We start from the raw sequence: 18,471 nt of genomic DNA, 5'->3' as shown, positions 1-18,471 counted from the left end.
ATCCTACTTCCTCAGCTACTGTGGGGCTGCGGTTTTTGACACCGCTACAGCACTAGTCGCCCCTCGCGCTATCAGGAGCATTCCGTGGGATGAACTCCAAGAGATCCTCTCCAACCACTACTCACCTAAGCCATCCCAGATAGCCAGGAGATATGCTTTCCGAACCAGAAAACAGGCTGAGGGAGAGTCAATTAATGAGTATGTGGCAGCTCTGAGGACAGCTGCCTTACAGTGTGGTTTCAGAGACTACCTAGAAGACATGTTACTGGACCAGATTGTCTGTGGGGTTAGAGACCTTAGGCTTCAAAGACGTTTGCTAGCAAAAAAGGACTTAAACCTAGCCTTAGCCATGGAGGAAGTCCAAGCTGCTGAGCTCTCTGCCCAATCAGCAGCTGAAATTCAAGGAACTCCTGTAAAACCCAGCAGTTCCACCATCCATTCAGAGGAAGTTTTCATTGAAGAAGACCCCATAGACTCAACAGACATTAACCGCCTTAAGCAACAAAAGCCTTCACAGGTAGGAGCAGGGCAGAGAAACAACTTCGCCCCCAAGCAACCTCCCATTTGCCTAGCTTGCGGGGGCTCCCACTCTAGGGCATCCTGCAGGTTTAAGAACGCCATCTGCCTGAATTGTCAAAAGAAAGGCCACCTCGCTAGAATCTGCCAAGCAGGGCGAACTTTTCCTCAAAGACCTCCACCACCTACTACTTTCCAAAGGCAAGTGGAGGACCTGCTACCACGCTAACCAAACTTCCCAGACTCCTAATAAAATCAGTATTTCTGTTTCTTTAGAAGGTAAGCCCTGCAGGATGGAAGTAGACACGGGATCTGCACTTTCAATCATCTCCTGGGAAACCCTAAAGAAGATTCATCCCAGATTTGCGAAGAAGAAGCTGCAGAGATGCCACCTGACACTGCGGGACTACCAGGGCAAGAACATCCCTGTCCTCGGGAAAGGCAAGTTTTTAGTTCAATTCCAAGCCTTTAAAGACCATTTGCCTTTGGTGGTTGTTAATGGTGCCCTCCCCAGTCTGTTGGGGCTAGATTGGTTCCCCTCCCTCGGCCTTAGTGTAACTGGGATCCATGCTGTCTCAACTTCTGATGTAGACGCCCTATTCTCAGATTACTCTGATGTTTTTAGCAGCGAGCTGGGTTGTTATTCTGGCACCCCCATCTCCTTCTCTGTGGACCCCCAGGCAATCCCTCTTCGCCTTAAGCCACGCAGAGTGCCTTTCGGCATCCATCCAAAGTTGGATTTAGAATTAGATAAGTTACTTAAGCAAGGGGTGTTAGAACCAACTGACTTTGCCAAGTGGGAGACCCCCATAGTCACCCCACTCAAGAAGGATGGCAGTTTAAGAATCTGCGCAGACTATAAGACCACCCTCAATCGTTATCTACAGGTCAGCGCCTACCCTGTCCCTGTTATTCAACACCTGTTACACACCTTCGAACCCGGCACCATCTTTGCCAAATTAGATATGTCCCAAGCATACCAGCAGTTCCCTGTAGATGATCAGACAGCTGAGTTACAAACCATAGTCACACATAGAGGGGCATTCAAGTGCAAATGCCTCCAATTCGGCGTAAGTGTAGCCCCGGGTATATTCCAATCCCTCATGGAAAGGATCCTCCAAGGTCTCCCAGGGGTTGTCCCTTACTTCGATGACATTTTAGTCTCAGCAATTGACAGACCCCAGCTCATACAGAGAGTCAGAGCAGTCCTAGAGAAGTTTAGGCAGCATGGCCTCAAACTTAAAAGGGAGAAGTGCGCCATCGCCACTAGACAAGTGGACTTTCTGGGGTATAGGATAGATGCCTCTGGCATTCACCCAGTCGAATCCAAAGTAAAGGCCATCCATGAGGCGCCTACACCAACTAACAAGACGGAGCTCCAAGCCTTTCTGGGGCTACTAAACTTTTACGCCTCATTTCTCCCGCACAAAGTGTCTATTGCTGAACCCTTACACAGACTGTTAGACAAAGAATCCCCCTGGCATTGGGGACCCAAGGAAGCCCATGCCTTCAAGTCAGTCAAATCCTTACTCACATCTGATGCAGTTTTAATCCAATTTGATCAAAGACTTCCCCTGGTCCTAGCTGCTGATGCATCCCCCTTTGGGATTGGGGCTGTTCTGAGCCACAGGCTTCCCAACGGTTCCGAGGCACCAATCGCTTTCTTCTCTAGGACCTTCTCCACTGCAGAAAGGAACTACAGCCAAATTGATAAGGAGGCCTTGGCTGCAGTAGCTGCCGTAAAAAAGTTTCATGAATTTTTGTTTGGACACCATTTTGAACTTATAACTGACCACAAACCACTCCTGGGGCTGTTATCAGGGGATAAGCAAACCCCACAGGTACTATCACCTAGAATGACCAGGTGGACTTTGTTCCTGGCTGCTTATTCATTCAAGTTGGTGCATCGCCCTGGAAAAAACTTGAGTCACGCCGATGCCCTTAGTCGCTGCCCCCTACCAGTCCCAGTCGAAGACCCAGCACCTGTTCACGCCATTTTTGAAGTTAACGAACTTAAATTGCCGGTTACAGCCGAGGACATTGCTGCGCACTCAAAAAAAGACAGAATAATTGCCCAAGTTATGGACTGGGTGGGAAGGGGGTGGCCGGAAACACAATACACCGCTGACTTTGCTCCTTTCAAAACCCGTAAGCAGGAATTGTCGAAACTACAAGGATGTCTGCTGTGGGGGACAAGGGTAGTCATTCCAGCCACTCTTCGTGTACCCATCCTGAAGGTACTTCACGAGGGCCACCCGGGCATCGTAAGGATGAAGGCTCTGGCCCGCAGCTACGTTTGGTGGCCCGGCATGGATGCCCAAATCTCCAACTGGGTAAGCTCATGCCAACCTTGCCAAGAAACCAGGGCTGCCCCACCAGCAGCCACGCCTACCAAGTGGGAGAGTGCTAGTGGTCCTTGGTCTCGCCTGCACATCGACCTGGCTGGACCAGTACATTGCAGGACCTTCTTGGTTGTAGTAGACTCTTATTCCAAGTGGATAGACTTGGCCCTACTACCCTCGACAACCACTCAAGCAATTGTTAAGGCTCTGACCCGTTTCTTCGTTACCCATGGGCTCCCTGACACACTGGTGTCTGACAATGGCCCCCAGTTCACGTCATGTGAGTTTAGCATGTACGTTGCCAACTTGGGCATCAGACACATCCTTACAGCCCCCTTTCACCCCGCTAGCAACGGGATGGCTGAGAGGGCAGTCAGGTCAGCGAAAGAGGCACTTGCCAGGTTTGGCCAGGAAAACTGGCATTCCAAACTGTCACGTTACCTTCTGAGCCAGCATACGACGCCATGCACCACTACAAATAAATCCCCTGCCGAACTCTTGATGGGGAGACGCCTTAGGACCACCCTGGACAGGTTGCACCCCCACTACTGCCCAGACACCCCTTTAGGATCTGACAGTTTGGTCAGGGACTTTGCCTTGCACGACCTGGTGTACGCCAGGAATTATGCAGGGGATCCCCTGTGGGTACCAGGTCAAGTTGTGTCAGTCACAGGTCCTAGATCCTACAGGGTCCTTCTGGAAGATGGACTCCTGTGGTGTAGACACGTGGACCAGCTCCGAAGGCGATGGAGAAGCACAACTGATACCAACCCAACCCAACCTCCTAGCACCGGGGACTCCCTGCCGGTACCAGCCTACCCAGACGGGAGCTCCCTGCAGGATCCGAGCTACCCCATCGACCAGGAGTCTTCGCTGGAGGGTCCGAGCTGTCAACAAGGGGCACCGAGCCAACAGCCAAGCGAATCAGCCTGCCGGCCGGACCAAGCAACTCCCCAAGGTCAGCCCGAACATGGGGACTTACCTAATTCACAGAGCACCACACCAGACCGAATCCACTTCCCAACAACCTCCGAGACGATGCCTGGGGGCAAGGACTTGACGCCAGCCAGCAGCTTGCCCGGGTTGCGACGTTCTGGCCACCAGCGCAGACAACCAACTTACCTGAAGGACTACGCATGCTCCCAGCTGGGGGAAAGGAGTGTTATGTCTTTGGAACTGGTTGGAGTCCCCAACCAGGTCCGCTGTTTGAGCGGGAGCACCAGCCGCTCCCATTGGCTGGCACCGTTTGACAGCCGGCTATAAAAAGCGGCTGTCGAGCAGTGCCAGCCCCGTTGCCGCCAGCTAGTCTGCCTAGTGAGAAGGCAGACGCGGCAACCCTTTATTCATTGTAATAAAGCCTTTTACATTGCACTCTGGTTCAGCCTCGTTCCTCCGCCACTCTATAACAGGGAGCATCGTCTGAGCCCGCTTTGTTGCTGCTTAGCCAAAGTGGGAATTTGGGTGCTGCAGACTCAGTGATGCCGTTGCAATCATGAAATCAACTAATCAGGGAGCTGGGAATTATTAGGCATGGTCTGGGGAAGAGTAGTCTCAGTTCTGGGCAACACACAGAGCCAAAACAAAGTTTTGTTTGCTAGGTATAACGCCCACAGTCCCTAGACTCCCAACAGACTCCAGGAGATCCACTCCCAAGGTGCTTCAAACATAAGTGTCCAGAGAGGTTGCACATCTGTCACTGTCACAGTCTGTGTTCACAGGGGCAATGCCGCCTTCCTTGGGGACAAGACAGTTCCAGAAGAAAAAAGGTCCAATACGACAAGTCATGGTCAGTGTAATCGGCAACACGAGGACCAAAATCATTGCACCTATAGCTGTGTATTGCAGTCCTACCATTCCTCGAAATGGGCCAAGTCAGCAAAGTCAAGAGGAAGGTGTGGAAGTGCAGATTAGGTGGTGGCCTTTCATTTGAAAAGAAACTTCAGTCTCAAGTCTCTGTTGCCCTGTGGTTTGGGGGTCACAGTCCACTGCTCTGGCACCTCTTGGTCTGGGCACTTCTTCCTGTGGGAATGATGGATCCACGAGGACAGGCCTTTCACCTTCAGGTGGCCAGTAGTAGATGTGGTCAGCAACACTTGGAACGGGCCTTTCCACTTCTCCTAGAGTGGGGAGTCGAGCCTCCATGATTTCACTAGGATCTAGTCTCCTAGCTGAAAGGGATGCACCGGATGGTCCATGCCCAAGGGTTTGTTTTTCTGCAAGTAACGAGAAAGAGAATTCACAACCCCAGCGAGCTGGCTCACCTACTGATAGAGAGTCTCCTCCGCCCCAAAATGCACAGCCTCCCCACCTATTCTACAGAACAGAGATGCACATCCATACAGGAATTCAAAGGGGCTAAGGCCAGTGTGTTTTCGTGGGGCAGTTCTGAGCCGTAACAATGCTACGGGAATGGCTTGCGGCCAGTGGAGGTCTGCTTTCTGACAGAGTTTGGATATCTGTCATTTAATCAAGTCATTAAATTTTTCAACAAAACCACTACTATTGGGGGAATAAACTGCATGAAGTTTCCACTTAATTCCAAGCACCTGGGAAACCGTTTGTGTCACCTGTGCTGTGATGTGTGGGCCAGAATCTGAGGAAATATGCAAAGGCACCCCAAATCTTGGCACAATGTCTTTTAGTTATGTGCGGGCTACTTCCTTGGCTTTATTTATATGGCATGGAAAAGCCTCAGCCCACCCAGAAAAAGTACACACCAAAATCAAGAGATATCTAAATCCCAGTTTCCAGGGAAATTTGGTGAAATCTATTTGCCACACAGCACCTATGTATGAGCCCTGTAGGAAGACTCCGAAAGGAGGTTTCCATGCTGTCTTTGGGTTGTTTTGTGTACAACGGAGACAGGCTACAGTGACTTGGTTAGCCACTGTATATGTGCCTTTTGCCAGGATGTATTGGGTGGCAAAATCAGTGAGTGCTTTAATCCCCCAGTGTGAGTCTTTGTGTAATTGGGTCAGCAAAGCTTTTGGGGAACCTTAAGCACCACCACCCTTTGTCCTAACTTTCACCACCCGTCTGGGGACCAAGTGGCTCCCAGTTCTTGAGCTCATTTTTCTTCCTCCTTAGTCTAGGGTGATTTGGACAGGGATGTTTCCAACTGATAGGGAATCAGGGGATAAGAGCTGTGCAGGGGCCAGCTGAGCGGCCTCTTTGGCTGCCTTGTCCCTATTTCCTTTTGCCACCAAGGTGTCTTCGTTGGAATGACTCCTGACATGCATGACTGCAACCTCTTGAGGGAAGTGTACAGCTTCCAAATATTGTATGATCTGGGGCCCATGTTTGATTGCCCCCCCCCACCCCCCGGGCAGTGAGCATACCCCTTTCTTTCCAAATAGCCCCATGAGGATATCAAACTCCAAATACATATTTACTGTCTGTGTAAACATTAACCCTCTTTCCTTTTGCCAACTGGAAGGCCCTTGTTAGGGCCGTGACTTTGGCCAGTAGTACAGATCTACTTGGAAGGGGTCCTGATTCAACAATCTCCCAGGGTGTGTCCACTGAATAAGCGGCCTTGCGGCCACCATTTTGAATAAAACTACTGTCATCAGTGAACCACTCACCACTTTATTTTTATTTTTTTTATAGCAGGCTACTTGTGGCTCATGGCCAATGATGGCTCTTCAAATTTCCCACCATCCGGACCGACCTATCCAAGGTGAGTATGCAAATATATACCCCTCCCCATGTGGTCCAGTCCAACCAATCAGGCCTCCCCTATGTTACATAGTCACGTAAATAGGTGGGGCTCTTATGGGTTCGACTGGACCTGCGCAATTCAGTCATGGTTTTGTCTCCGGACTGTTTGGATGGGTTCGCTGTTTCTCCCATTCTCTTCCGTGAAGCCTCATGGAAGGTAGAGTCAGCCATGCCGCTCCCGCCTGGCCTTTCTGGGCTGGTTGAGTCAGCTCGGCTGCTCCCACCAGGAGTGGCTTCTTGATGGTTCTCTGAAGCCTGCTCCAGTCTTTCAAAGCTGTCTTCTTCTTCTATGGTTTCAGGTACGTATTTGCAATTTCCGATCAGGGCTAATGTTAGTATTGGTTGTTGTATCGTTGTTAGGGTTTGTTTTGTTACTTCTCGTACTTGTGGAGGGTCTCCCCCTCCCCTCTCGTTTGTGTTTGAGGGGTCTCCCCCCTCTCTGGTTTGGCTATTTTTGTTTAATATTTGAGGTGATTCCTGTGTTTGTGTAAGTTCTTCCCATTCTTTCCCCTGATTGTTAGTGTTTCTCAGTGTGGCCCTCGATCTGATTTGGTCTGTGTGTCTCCTCCAGCTCTTTCCGTCCTCTGTCTCTACCCTGTATGACCGGGGTCCTGTTATTTGAGTTATTGTTGCCGGTATCCACAATGGTTCCCCCGTGAGGTTTTTTGCATAGACTAGGTCCCCTGTTTTGAATGTGCGGCACTTACTGGAGGAGTCTGTTGGCTTTTCAGGGCTATATGTGGGATGTAGTCTGTCTAGATTAGATCTTAGTTTCCTTCCCATTAATAGTTCTGCTGGGCTTTTATTTGTTGTGGTGTTTGGTGTAATGTGTTGTATACTTAGTAGCTTATATATCTTTTCCTGTATATCTCCAGTTCCCAATTTGTGTAGTGTTTCCTTAGTATAATGGTTCTGCCTGCCCATTCGTAGCCGGCCGACCCGGAGCTGTTAGTGCGTGCCTTATCCCTTGTTCGGCTAGGAAACTCTCAAATGTTAGTGCCGTGAATTGCGGTCCGTTGTCAGATACAACTAAATCCGGCAATCCATGTGTCGCAAAAAGCTTCCTTAGTTGTCTAATAACAGCTTCTGTTGTGGTTGAGTGCATAATACTTACCTCTAGCCAATTTGAGTAAGCGTCTACCACTATTAAGAACGTGTGTCCCTTAGTTGGTCCTGCAAAATCAATGTGTATACTAGACCATGGGCCCCTAGGTGTTTCCCAGTCGAGTGCAGATGCAGAAAGGGGTGCAGGTCTAGATTCTTGGCATTGTTTGCACGTTGCTACCCATTCCCCAATATCCTTATCCATCCCTGGCCACCATACATAACTCCTAGCCAGGGACTTCATTCTGACAATACCCAGGTGACCTCATGCAATAATTCAAGTATTCGTTCCTTCAATCTGTCCGGTATGATCACCCTATCCCCCCATAGTACACATCCTTTTAAGATAGATAGTTCCGTTTGTCTATTCTGAAACTGTTTAACAGTCTCGTCACTTGCAGTCTCTGGCCACCCTTTACCTACCCAATTTAAAATCCACACCAGGTTTCTGTCTCTCGCGGTTTCCCTAGCCATGTCTGCTGCTGTTATGGGTAGGTTTGCCAACATCTCGATTTGCAGGGTTGATGTGGTTGGTGCAGGATCCTCTTCTAACTCAGGTAGGGGGAACGGCTCAGGGCGTCAGCATGTGTTATGTTCTTTCCTGGTTGGTAGATCAAGTTGTAGTTATATGCAGCGAGGAATTCGGACCACCTTGTCATCCGCAGTGACAGTATGTTAGGTGTAGCTTTGTTTCCTGTGAGGATTCCTAAAAGAGGTTTATGATCTGTGACAAGTGAAAAATTTCTGCCATAGATGTACTCGTGGAACCGTTTTACTCCTGTTATTGTGGCCAATGCCTCTCTATCTAATTGGCTGTAATTCCACTCCATTTTTGATAGAGTTTTTGAATAGAATGCGATAGGTGCTTCTTTTCCATTGGGTAATATGTGGCTGAGTATGGCACCGATGCCGAATGGTGACGCATCGCATGTTAATGTTAGTGGCAGAGTTTTGCTGTATTGTATTAGCACACAGTCTGATGTAAGTAAGTCTTTTATTCCCTGGAATGCTGTTTCTTCTCGTCGCCCCCAGGTACAGGTAGCTTTCTTATCAAGCAACCTGTGTAGTGGTTCCGCTATCGTTGCTTTCTGTGGAAAAAATACATTGTAAAAATTAATAAGTCCCAAAAAGGCTTGTAAATCTGTTTTATTTTCGGTTCTGGGAGCTTCCTTTATTGCTCTGATTTTGTTTTCAGTGGGGTGGATCCCTACTTTGTCTATGAAGTATCCCAGGATTTCAACCTTATTGGTGGCTAATTGGCACTTCTCTTTTTTAACTTTAAGTCCCGCCTCTTTAAATTTTTGTAAGACCTCCCTCAGGCAGTCTTTCAGTTGTTCTTTGTTCCTGGCTGATAGTAATACATCGTCAAAGTATGGTACCACCCCCTTTATTCCTTGCAATAGGTGTTCTATTAAGCTCTGGAATATCCCCCGGGGCCAAGCTAACTCCAAATTGCAGTCTGTTGCATTTGAATGCCCCCCTGTGAGTCACAATTGTTTGTGCTTCCACTGTTTCTGGGTCAACCAGCAATTGTTGGCAGGCTTGTGCAGGTCCAATTTCACGAAGATTCTACCTCCCCCCAAAGAACGTAATAGGTACCGTATCACCGGAACTGGGTATGTGCTTTGTTGTAGCGCATGGTTGAGGGTTGCCTTGTAGTCTCCGCAGATACATACGGACCCATCTGGTTTAATAGGAGTAACAACTGGGGTTTCCCACCTTGCATGGTCTATTGGTTCTAATACCCCCTGTGCAATAAGTTTATCTAATTGTTCATCAATTTTTGGTTTTAACACGAAAGGAACTCGCCTCACCTTTAATCTTATTGGTGCTATATTTGGATTCAAATTAAACGAGATAGGGGACCCTTGGTACTTGCCCAGTTCTCCATTGAAGACGTCCTGGAATTCTTTCATCAGGTTCTCTTCCCAGTCTGTCTCAGTGATGCTTATTATGGTTACTCCGATTCCTAATGGTGCAAACCATTTGAGTCCCAGTAGACTGGGGCAATCCCGGTCGACTATGGTTAGTGGAAGGACTTTAGTGTGTTTTTTGAATTTAACTTTGAAATATCTGGTTCCTACTACAGGAATTCTGTTTCCCTGTTAGTCTTTTAGTGTGAGTTTTTGTATTTCTAGCTCTCTTTTTTATATCAGGTATTAGACTTTTGATAGTATTCCATGATACCATTGATAAATACGAGCCGGAATCCACCTCCATCTCACATGGCTGATCTTCTATGGTGACTTGCACATGTACCTTTTTCGCATTGATTGAGCTTGAGTGTCCAATAGTTATTGTTTGATGTGTTTCCTCTTTTCTATTGGCTTCTTTCCACTGCTTGTTTCTGCTTTCTTGACTCCAATGGCTCCCTATTTGCCTTTCCCTCTCCCTGGGAGGGGTATTCCATCTTTGTCTAGGGCTATAGTTATTTTTGTTTCGGCATGCCCTAGCTATGTGTCCCCGCCGTTCACAATACCTGCAAATAGCATCGAAAAAATGGCATTCGGAATGTGGATGGTCTCCTCCGCACCTGGCACAATGGAATTCTGACTTCCTTTCCTTTTGCTCCCGTCTACCTTTTTCCCACCGGAGTTGATTTACCTCTTCTTCTTCCTCGTCGTCTTCTGATAGGGATTCGATGTCCTTGTGGTGTGTTGTGGTGGTGAGTTTTTGAGTTTCCTCTGGTTTCCTATTGTGTGTTTGGCTAGTGTCTTTTGGGGTTTCCTTTATTACTTTATTCATTTGTCACATGGCGGCTGGCGATTTTTGTGTTGCTTCCGCTGCAGTGGCTTCTTCTATGGCCTCCGTTAATGTTATTTTAGGTCTTGTTAGTAGTCGACCCTGTAGTGTAAGGTCTTTTAATTCGAGGACCACGCGGTCCCTCATGGCCTCATCCATGTTTAGGAATTTGCATGCTCCGCCAATGTCTCTTAGTGCTGCAACAAAATCTCCGATGCTCTCGTCTTCCTTTTGTTCGCGCTGATAAAAGTCGTGTCTTTTGATGAGGCATGAAATGGTTGGCACATAATGGGCTCGCAGTAATTTGTCTAAGTCCATCCATGCCATTTTCTTCACATCGTGGGGTGCTGCCAATGCCTTTGCCATTTTGAATACTGTGGGCCCATAGTGGGTGAGGAAGATGGCTCTCTTCCTATGTTCAGATATTCCTTGGAGCTCACTCCCTTCTAGAAACATGAGGAATCGGTCGATGTAGGATTCCCAGTCTTCAGTTGCTGGGTTGAATGGTGCAGGTGGAGAGTTGTTCCCAGCCATTTCGTCTCACTCGGTCCTCGTTGCCATGTGCACAACTGGTCTCCTTTGTCTCAGTATCCCACCTTCATCACCAGTGTTGCATTGTGGGAACAAAGACTTGAGACCCAGTTGATCTTTTATTCTCTTTATTCTCTCTAGAACTGATTGTCGGCGAAACCGCTGCAGCCTTTTTTATAGCGGGCTGCTCGCGGCTCGTGGCCAATGACGGCTCTTCAAATTTCCCGCTGTCCGGACTGACCTATCCAAGGTGAGTATGCAAATATATAACACCCTCAATGCTTCATAAAGAGATTTGGCCATGAGGCCAAAATTAGGGACCCAAATTCTACAAAAGCCGGCCATCCCCCCAAAGCATCTCAGCTGCTGTCTGTTTTCAGGTGGTTTAAACCTACAGATTGCTTCCCTTCTGGGGGCCAATAAGGTCTGTTGCCCTTGCAAAACACCATAACCCAGACATTTCACCTCCTTTTGAACAATCTGCGCCTTTTCAGCTGACCCAGGATACCCAGCCAATTTAACAAGTCCACAGTCCTCTGCACACAAAGTTCTCTGGTGTTTGCCCCCAGCCACAAATCATCCACATATTGCAACATGGAATACTCTCTCACCCACTCTTGCTTGACATCCTAACTACCAATCTCCACAAGCCACCTCCTCATAGAATTCTTCCGTCAGTTGTTCCCCTGGCCTCCCCACTTTTTTGTCTAAGAGCCTCGGCGAGAAAAATTGCATTTCTTCTTGCCCTTTGAAGCTAATTCCACAAGTTCAGAGATCACCTTTCCTGGGGCCCCCTCTGTCTTCTGTAATTTGGCCCTAATGTCATCTGCAGACTGACCAATGAAAATCCTATTGACCATTCTCTGATTTTCCTCAACCTCGGGATCCAAGCCAGCACATTGCCCAAACACTTGACAAACGCGTTCCAGGAATTTCTCTGGATTTTCATCCCTTCTCTGTTGAACCTGGCAGACCCTCCCCAAGCTCCCAACCCTTGGGACCCCCTGTTTGAGTCCCAACAAAACCAAGGTCTGAGAGCTTTGCAAGCCAAATGGACTGAGGCTCCCAATCTGGCTCCTGCAGTGGACATGTCCAGTCCAGATCCGTTGCATCTGCAAAGCCTTATCCATGGTTCCCTTTCGCATCCTTCTTTCCTCTGGAGTTAACAAAATTTCCATCAGATTTTGTATGTCTGCCCAAGTAGGCTGCTGAATCTAGTTGATCCTGGGGAAGCCAAATCTGTTCCTTCGGGAACCTTTTTGGTCGCCTTCCTCCTGACCCCACCTACTGGGACCATTTGTTCTTCCAGAGCGGTATCTGATTCCTCCTTTGGTCTCCCTGGGTCCCCTACCCCTTCAGCACCAGCCACCTCATGCCAAGAATACACCGGTGGAGGGCACTGGGGACCAAGGTTTCCTGGGGGCCATTCATCCTCCACATGTTCCATAAGAACTCTGGAAGGGGCACTAGGTTTATTGAGCGTCCTTTTCCTCTCTCCACACATTAGCATCAATTTGCACCCACACTCTTCTAATAACATAGGACTGCTGGCTAGTTTAGTAAAAAGATCCAGGTATTGTATTTCAGTCTGTCTCTCCTTTTCCTTCAAAACTGTCTTTAATTCCCTGATCAGATGACTGTTCACTGACCCTTGTGGGGGACAGAAATCTCCTGGTTGTGACAATCTCTCATGAGGTCACACTGACATACAATAATTTGACAGAGCAACTTTCATGCCAAATTCCCCCCCTCCTAATTCTCGGAAATTTGCTAAAATACATCCTATGGGATTACCTGTGGGCATTGATGGCAGAGCCCCTTCTTTTACTGTTTCAGTTTTTGATTTTTTATCTGAGATTTTTCCTCTTTTTCCCTTGCCTCTTGGAGGTTTATTACACATCCTTATGACCAGTGGTCCCCAACCACCGGGCCCCGGACCGGTACCGGTCCATGGATCATTTTCTACTGGGCTGCCAGTTTGCTGGGCGCCGCCATTTTGTTTCGATGAGAAAGTGCTTCCGGGTGAGCTTTTCTGGTTGGAAAGCGGCGTTTGGGTGCTGAGAAGGAATCCTCGTGCCTTAGTTTCATCGAAGGGGGGGCAGCTTCAAATGAAGAGCCGTCCTGATGGCAGAGGAGATTAAGAAAGCACAAAAAACCACAAAAAATGTACAAAGGAGGAGTTGAAGGTGGTGGGGAGAAGTGGGGGACGGCTGGCTGGCTGGTCGCTCAGCTTGCCTTGCCTTGATCATGTGTGCTGATGCCGGTACTGGGCCGTGGATCATTTTGTGATGCCGATACCGGGCCGTGGCACAAAAAAGGTTGGGGGCCACTGTTTCCACTGTTTCTCAGGGGTCTTTTTAAGAATGTTGTAGTCCTTCCACCCTAGTCTTCACACCTTACAACCCCTGGGGGCATCCCCCACAATAGTCTCACCTCGTCCTGTATATGGTTAAGCTTGGCCAAGCAATCTGAGGAAGCCTGGTTTTTGTTTCCAATATCTTCCTCCACGATGAAATTGTCCACACCTTGATTTTTCTGGGCTTCAACCTTTGAGTCCCATACTTCCAGGAACTTATCTCAGGGCCAATCCCAAAAGTAGGCATCTTATGGTCATTCAGTCACCCTTTCTCTAAGCCAGGATGGCATGCGTGTTCACGCCGGGAGCCCTTGCTATTTAAGTTCCCCATCACAGCTCAGATGGGCTCACGAGGACTCAAGGGCGGCTGCCCTCGGATGAACGCACAGCCAAGGTACCTGGCTGGATATAATTCTTGGGAACCATTCACTCTCCTCTCAACTGCCAACTTACATGACCTTGATTTGTCCCTCAGGCAGTGGTGGATCCAAACGTGCCTGCCTGCATTCTCCATCAAACTGTTGTCCCCAAAACTGGGCTCTTGGTTGGTGTCAAAGCTGATAAGTCACAACCAAAGTTAACCAATTATGGAGGATAACTAAAAATGTATATAAATGCAAGACTATACTCCAATAAAGATCATCATAATTCAGTTGTTCATGATCAAACAACTCGACTGCCTCGTCATTACAACAAGTGGCGCCTGAACAGGGACCCTCTTACTTTGTCCAGCAAGGATTTGGTGCACCTTCAACCTTTTGGTTTCTGTAAGTATGGGGTCTTCAGTTTCTGAGGAACAAAGGAAGCATGTAGATGAATTAGGCTATTTGTTGAAGAAAAATAATACCGAGGTACCAGAGAGAAATCTCTTAAGGTTGGTCCAGGAGATTGCAGCTCAGTGCCTATGGTACCCAGAAAAGGGATCTTTAAAATTAACTGATCAGGAACGTATTGGGAAAACATTGCATACTGAACCTCGAGCAAAAATAGAAGTTTTGCATGTGTGGCATTTATGTAGGCATGCAGTTGAAACATTTGGTCACAATGAACTTTCTTTTTTAGCACCTCCACCTTCACATTATACTAATGCTGTCATTTGTCCCCCTTCTTCACCTGAATATATGTCTTCAATTCCCTCAGCTCCTGCAGATACAGGGCAAAAGCCTCCTGACTCTATTGTTCAGTCTTCTTTTTAGAAAATGGTAGAGACTTGTAAAAGGGATGCCTCTGTCTCAGGAACAGAACTTGCAGAATTACTGTCTGTTTGTCCAGTACAATATCGTCCTGGTCAGGGGCCACAGCTTGGACTGCAAGTCGCAGAATGGGAGGGAGATCTTAAGAGAGTTAAAAAAGGCAGTTACAGACTATGGGATTAGTGGTAATTTTACAAGAGGACTTGTAGAAGGAATAAAAAATGGTTACACAATGATCCCTGAAGATTGGAAGCAAATATTTTGCATGATTTTAACATCCATGCAATATGTGGTTTGGGAGAGTGAATATATAAGACATGCTCAAGCTGCTGCTTTAGGAGGAGGAGAAGCATATACAGTTGAGCAGCTATTTGGTTCTGGACCATTTGGTACAATTCCTACTCAAGTTGTTCTTCCTCCAGCTACGTTAACTATTGTTTCTGAATGTGCCTTTCATGCTTTTCTTAAGGTACCCCAAGCTGGAGAACATAGAGCAAATTTTTCAAACATTTGACAGAATGCCAATGAGCCTTATGCTGACTTTGTTGAGCAACTGTCCAAAGCAATTAGACAGCAGTTTGATCATCAGGAAGCTGCTAGTGAACTTCTTCGCCAGTTAGCTATTGAAAATGCTAATGCAGATTGTAAAAGAGCTTTACAGCCGTTAAAGGCTACTGCTCATTACACTCTGGCAGATATGCTGCGAGTCTGCCAGGATATTGGATCACAAACTTATAAAATGCATATGTTAGCAGCTGCTATTCAGAAAGGACAGTGACCAATTGGTAACTGTTTTAAGTGTAAGAAGCCTGGCCACTTTCAGGACTGTCATTCTACACCTTCTATGCCTCAGAATCGTCCTTCTAAGAAGTACCCTATTTGTAAAAAGGCATTTCATTGGGCCAATCAATGTTGGTTTTGGATGGGAAACTTGCCAATGAGTGTGGCACCCACCCAGAATCCAAAGCGTGCCTTTCCCATCACTCTGACTCCTCCAGCAGTCTCTCTCTCTCCTCCCCAGCCACAGCCGGTAGCGCTGGGATTGATTTAATCACTCAAGAGGTAATTGAGTTTAAATTTCCCATGGAAGTTAAAATAGTTCCATCTCAATTTAAAGGTCCTCTTCCTTTGGGATTAGTTGGCTTAACTTTGCCTCGTTCTTCTGCACACAAAAAGGACTATTTTGTTGTGCCTGGGGTAATAGATTCAGATTACACTGGTATCCTCATGATTCAGATTTGGGTGAATCTTCCTCAAGTTCTTCCTTGTAATTCTTCTGTTGCTCAATTGCTGCTTCTTCCACGTGAAATTCCATCTCCTGGTATAGGTAATCGTGGGGATGCAGGATTTGGATCAACTTCTTTATCTGTAGGCTTACTTCATCAGCTGAACTCCTCTCATCCTTTGTTAATGCTCTTTAATAAACAACCATTTCAAGGGTTATTGGATACTGGAGCTGATGTTACTGTCATCTCCTCTTTACAGTGGCCAGTACAGTGGCCAAAAATGACAGTTTCTTCATTGTGGGGAATAGGAGGTTCTACAGCTGCTTGGCAGAGTGTTCAAGAAATTAATGTTACAACATCTGCCGGTAAGTCCTTTTTCCTACAACCATACATTCTAGATATTCATACTAATATTTGGGGCCGTGATATCCTTTCTCTTCTTAATGCTCATTTGATTCTTGATGATGCCTCTTCCTCTTAAATGGCTCTGTTCTATGCCGGTTTGGGTGGAACAATGGCCATTATCAAAGGAAAAACTCGCTGCTTTACAACAATTGGTTCAAGAACAATTGGCTGCTGGTCATATAGAGCCTTCTACTAGTCCTTGGAATACTCCTGTTTTTGTTATAAAAAATAAAAATGGGAAACATAGAATGTTGCACAATTCCTCCATTCCAATTCTTCCTGAATTACAAGTACAGAAATCATATACATTAGTACAATGGCAAAAATTACTTGGCATTATTAATTGGGCACGCCCATTCTTCTACATTACAACTGGTGATATGTTGCCCTTATTTCAGTCTTTGAAGGGAGCACAATCACCAGGAGATCTAGTTGTATTAACTGATCCTCAAAGAACACGCCTTCAAGAAATATTGAATAGGTTTAAGAATGCTTGTGGACAGGATAACTTCCTTAACAATAGGACTTTGCTTAGCTATTCTTCCCACTACACCCTTACCCACGGGATGTCTTTATTCTAATGCGTCCCCGCAAGCGGTCAAGATTCATGAATGGATTAATTTGTCAGCTACTCCGCCTAGAAACATTTATCCTTATCAATCAGCATTAGAGGATTTGATTATTAAAGGTCGTAAACGAGCCTTACATCCTACAGGACAGGATCTCATTAGCATAGCTTTCACTCGTACAAAAGTTGAACATGAGCATTTGATGATAATTTCAGAATCATATCAGATAGCCTTTTCTCAATATGTGGGAAACTTGTTGTATTCTTTACCCAAGGATCCTAGAATAGTGGTTACTACTACTTTAAATCCAGCCTTTTCTTCCATTTTTGTGTGAAATCCTATTTCTAAAGCTCTTACAGTCTTTACTGATGGAGCACCTACAAGGGGTGTGGTTGTCTGGCAGACGCAACAACAATGGTATTCTAAATTTACTGCCACACAGACTTCAGCTCAATGTGCTGAACTGGCTGCTGTGATTTTGGCTTTACGATTGTTCAATGACCAACTTATTAACTTGATCGTTGATGCTCAATATGTGTATTTAGCTATGCAATCTCTTCTCTTATTGTGCTCTCTCTTTGGATAAGAATTTGTTATCCTTGTTTTTATCTTTAAAGAATAGTTTGGAAACTCGCTTGCATTCTTTGTATGTAGCACACATTCGAAGTCATACTCCCTTTACTAATGCCTTGACTGAAGGAAATCAGAAGGCAGATGAATCCTTAAAGGATGTTGCATCTTTGTTTGCTGATCCCATTGCTAGTCATTCTTATTTTCATTAAAATGCCAAATCGCTTGCACAGCAATTTAAAATTTCATTATCTCAAGTCCGGGATATTGTCCATGCTTGTCCAGCTTGTCAGCAACTGGCAGTTCCCTTTCCAGTGGGTGTCAACCCATGAGGAACCCAAGCTAATCAAATTTGGCAAATGGATGTAACTCAATTTTCAACCTTTAAGCCATACGGTTATCTTTACATGTCTATTGACACTCATTCACATTTCCTTTGGGTTACTGTTTTAAAACATGAACATACTTCAGATGTTATTTCTCATTGCCTATCCTCTTTTGCTGTAATGGGTCGGCCTTCTCAGTTTAAAACTGACAATGGCCCCGCTTATATTAGTAAGGAATTTCAAATCTTTTGTCAGAAATGGAATATTACTTTAGTGCACGGAATTCCTTACAACTCTCAGGGCCAAGCTATAGTTGAGCGAGCTCATCGTACTTTTAAGGCATTGCTTCAGAAACAATTACAAACTGAGTCTGGCCCTTACCATCTGCGAAAGATTCAAAATCTCATTGCTGTAGCATTATATACTTGGAATTATTTAACCTTTTTAGATTCTCTTGCAGACTCACCTGTTAATTTGCATTTTCGAACTACTGAATCTTTAGCAAGGCCTTTGGTAAAGTATCACCAAGCTCCAGATCCAACCTGGAAAGGCCCTACACCGCTGATCACCTGGGATCGCGGTTATGCCACCGTGGAAGATCCTTCTACTCTACAAGCAGTGTGGGTTCCTGCGCACTGTGTTCGTCTGTATCATGGCATGGCATCAGCCTTCACAACCTGATTCCGGATTTCAATCTTCATCTGAACACGGAAGTCTGTCTTCCAAGGTCGACGCGCCCACAACCCATCACTTGGGGCCTGGTTAAATCTACTACATATCAAGCTCAACAACAACTGCAACAGGACTCATTACCTCATACTCCTGAAAATCTTGTTGCTGTTGTTTTTGCTATTATTACTGCTAACTCTGT

The 18,471-nt window shown here is 46.4% G+C and overlaps 2 long non-coding RNA genes across 2 annotated transcripts; both read left to right on the top strand.

Annotated features, from left to right (window-relative positions):
- The first annotated feature begins 6,738 nt into the window (after positions 1-6,738).
- On the top strand, positions 6,739-13,963 carry LOC148127139 (uncharacterized). The gene is made up of 3 exons (XR_015741967.1): positions 6,739-6,877; positions 11,097-11,205; positions 13,787-13,963. It is a non-coding gene; the product is annotated as an uncharacterized LOC148127139 (long non-coding RNA).
- A 6-nt stretch (positions 13,964-13,969) lies between these two features.
- LOC148127138 (uncharacterized) lies at positions 13,970-18,163 on the top strand. The gene is made up of 3 exons (XR_015741968.1): positions 13,970-14,078; positions 15,990-16,095; positions 18,049-18,163. It is a non-coding gene; the product is annotated as an uncharacterized LOC148127138 (long non-coding RNA).
- The last annotated feature ends 308 nt before the right edge of the window (positions 18,164-18,471 follow it).

This window comes from Pseudonaja textilis, chromosome 2 (genome assembly GCF_049901715.1).
Source record: "Pseudonaja textilis isolate UNSWEBS1 chromosome 2, rPseTex1.2, whole genome shotgun sequence".
In the NCBI taxonomy this organism is placed as follows: Eukaryota; Metazoa; Chordata; class Lepidosauria; order Squamata; family Elapidae; genus Pseudonaja; species Pseudonaja textilis.
The sequence above is the reverse complement of the archived record's forward strand: the minus strand, read 5'-3'. Positions and strand labels throughout refer to the sequence as shown.